The sequence below is a fragment of the Procambarus clarkii genome, chromosome 75, assembly GCF_040958095.1.
Source record: "Procambarus clarkii isolate CNS0578487 chromosome 75, FALCON_Pclarkii_2.0, whole genome shotgun sequence".
Lineage (NCBI taxonomy): Eukaryota > Metazoa > Arthropoda > Malacostraca > Decapoda > Cambaridae > Procambarus > Procambarus clarkii.
Window position 1 is genome coordinate 13,678,963 of NC_091224.1, and position 4,050 is coordinate 13,683,012.

Consider the following 4,050-nt stretch of genomic DNA (forward strand, 5'->3'; position numbering starts at 1 on the left):
GCTTTATCATTTCATAAGAAAAAAATTATAGTAAATATATTAAATCAGGAAAACTTGGCTTATTAGGCAAATCGGGCCTTGAATAGTAGGCTGAGAAGTGAGTTCTGGCTACTAGGTACGACATATATATATATATATATATATATATATATATATATATATATATATATATATGTCGTACCTAGTAGCCAGATCGCACTTCTCAGCATACTATTCAAGGCCCGATTTGCCTAATAAGCCAAGTTTTCATGAAATAATTGTTTTTCGACAACCTAACCTACCTAACCTAACCTAACTTTTTCGGCTACCTAACCTAACCTAACCTATAAAGATAGGTTAGGTTAGGTAGGGTTGGTTAGGTTTGGTCATATATCTACGTTAATTTTAACTCCAATAAAACAAAATTGACCTCATACATAATGAAATGGGTAGCTTTATCATTTCATAAGAAAAAAATTAGAGAAAATATATTAATTCAGGAAAACTTGGCTTATTAGGCAAATTGGGCCTTGCATAGTAGGCTGAGAAGTACGTTCTGGCTACTAGGTACGACATATATATATATATATATATATATATATATATATATATATATATGTCGTACCTAATAGCCAGAACGCACTTCTCAGCCTACTATGCAAGGCCCGATTTGCCTAATAAGCCAAGTTTTCATGAATTAATGTTTTTTAGACTACCTAACCTACCTAACCTAACCTAACCTACCTTTTTCGGCAACCTAACCCAACCTAACCTATGAAGATAGGTTAGGTTAGGTTAGGTAGGGTTGGTTAGGTTCGGTCATATATCTACGTTAATTTTAACTACAATAAAAAAAAATTGACCTCATACATAATGAAATGGGTAGCTTTATCATTTCATAAAAAAAAAATTAGAAAAAATATAATAATTCAGGAAAACTTGGCTTATTAGGCAAATCGGGCCTTGAATAGTAGGCCAAAAAGTGAGTTCTGGCTACTAGGTACGACATATATATATATATATATATATGTCGTACCTAGTAGCCAGAACTCACTTCTCAGCCTACTATTCAAGGCCCGATTTGCCTAATAAGCCAAGTTTTCCTGAATTAATATATTTACTATAATTTTTTTCTTATGAAATGATAAAGCTACCCTTTTCTCTATGTATGAGGTCAATTTTTTTTTATTGGAGTTAAAATTAACGTAGATATATGACCGAACCTAACCAACCCTACCTAACCTAACCTAACCTATATTTATAGGTAAGGTTAGGTTAGGTAGCCAAAAAAAGCTAGGTTAGGTTAGGTTAGGTAGGTTAGGTAGACAAAAAAACATTAATTCATGAAAACTTGGCTTATTAGGCAAATCGGGCCTTGAATAGTAGGCTGAGAAGTGCGTTCTGGCTATTAGGTACGACATATATATATATATATATATATATATATATATATATGTCGTACCTAATAGCCAGAACGCACTTCTGAGCCTACTATGCAAGGCCCGATTTGCCTAATAAGCCAAGTTTTCATGAAATAATTGTTTTTCGACAACCTAACCTACCTAACCTAACCTAACTTTTTCGGCTACCTAACCTAACCTAACCTATAAAGATAGGTTAGGTTAGGTAGGGTTGGTTAGGTTTGGTCATATATCTACGTTAATTTTAACTCCAATAAAACAAAATTGACCTCATACATAATGAAATGGGTAGCTTTATCATTTCATAAGAAAAAAATTAGAGAAAATATATTAATTCAGGAAAACTTGGCTTATTAGGCAAATTGGGCCTTGCATAGTAGGCTGAGAAGTACGTTCTGGCTACTAGGTACGACATATATATATATATATATATATATATATATATATATATATATATATATGTCGTACCTAGTAGCCAGAACTCACTTCTCAGCCTACTATTCATGGCCTGATTTGCCTAATAAGCCAAGTTTTCCTGAATTAATATATTTACTATAATTTTTTTCTTATGAAATGATAAAGCAACCCTTTTCTCTATGTATGAGGTCAATTTTTTTTTATTGGAGTTAAAATTAACGTAGATATACGACCGAACCTAACCAACCCTACCTAACCTAACCTAACCTATATTTATAGGTAAGGTTAGGTTAGGTAGCCAAAAAAAGCTAGGTAAGGTTAGGTTAGGTAGGTTAGGTAGACGAAAAAACAATAATTCATGAAAACTTGGCTTATTAGGCAAATCGGGCCTTGAATAGTAGGCTGAGAAGTGCGTTCTGGCTATTAGGTACGACATATATATATATATATATATATATATATGTCGTACCTAATAGCCAGAACGCACTTCTGAGCCTACTATGCAAGGCCCGATTTGCCTAATAAGCCAAGTTTTCATGAAATAATTGTTTTTCGACTACCTAACCTACCTAACCTAACCTAACCTAGCTTTTTCGGCTACCTAACCTAACCTAACCTATAAAGAAAGGTTAGGTTAGGTTAGGAAGGGTTGGTTAGGTTCGGTCATATATCTACGTTAATTTTAACTCCAATAAAAAATAAATAACCTCATACATAATGAAATGGGTAGCTTTATCATTTCGTAAGAAAAAAATTAGAGAAAATATATTAATTCAGGAAAACTTGGCTTATTAGGCAAATTGGGCCTTGCATAGTAGGCTGAAAAGTGCGTTCTGGCTACTAGGTACGACATATATATATATATATATATATATATATATATATATATATATATATATATATATATATATATATATATATATATATATATATATATGTCGTACCTAGTAGCCAGAACGCACTTCACAGCCTACTATGCAAGGCCCGATTTGCCTAATAAGCAAAGTTTTCATGAATTAATTGTTTTTCGACTACCTAACCTACCTAACTAACCTAACTTTTTTGGCTACCTAACCTAACCTAACGTAACCTATAGAGATAGGTTAGGTTAGGTTAGGTGGGGTTGGTTAGGTTCGGTCATATATCTACGTTAATTTTAACTCCAATAAAAAAAAATTGACCTCATACATAATGAAATGGGTAGCTTTATCATTTCATAAGAAAAAAAAAGAAAATATATTAATTCAGGAAAACTTGGCTTATTAGGCAAATCGGGCCTTGCATAGTAGGCCGAGTATGACGTACCTAGTAGCCAGAACACACTTCTCGGCCTACTATGCAAGGCTCCATATGCCTAATAGGCCGAGTGATTTTCTTTATTTTCAATAAATTCTTTCGAATCAAATTATTCGAATTATTATTATTATATTATATTAAGAACATAAATAATTGACTTAATTGTCTTAGTTTAGGTTAGGTTAAGATAGGTTAGGTTAGGTTAGGTAGGGTTGGTTAGGTTCGGTCATATATCTACATTAGTTTTAACTCACATTTAAAAAAAAATTAACTCATAGTGAAATGGATAGCTTTATCATTTCATAAGAAAAAAATATTGAAAAATATATGAATAATGGAAAACTTGGCTTATTAGGCAAATCGGGCCCTGCATATTAGGCCGAGTACGACGTTCTGGCTACTAGGTACAACATATATATATATATATATATATATATATATATATATATATATATATATATATATATATATATATATATATGTCGTACCTAGTAGCCAGAAAGCACTTCTCGGCCTACTATGCAAGGCCAGATTTGCCTAATAATCCAAGTTTTCCCGAATTAATATATTTTCTCTAATTTTTTTCTTATGAAATGATAAAGCTACCCATTTCATTATGTATGAGGTCATTTTATTTTATTGGAGTTAAAATTAACGTAGATATATGACCGAACCTAACCAACCCTACCTAACCTAACCTAACCTATCTTTATAGGTTAGGTTAGGTTAGGTAGCCGAAAAAGGTAGGTTAGGTTAGGTTAGATAGGTTAGGTAGTCGAAAAACAATTAATTCAGGAAAACTTGGCTTATTAGGCAAATCGGCCCTTGCATAGTAGGCTGAGAATTGCGTTCTGGCTACTAGGTACGACATATATATATATATATATATATATATATATATATATATATATATATATATATATATATATATATATAT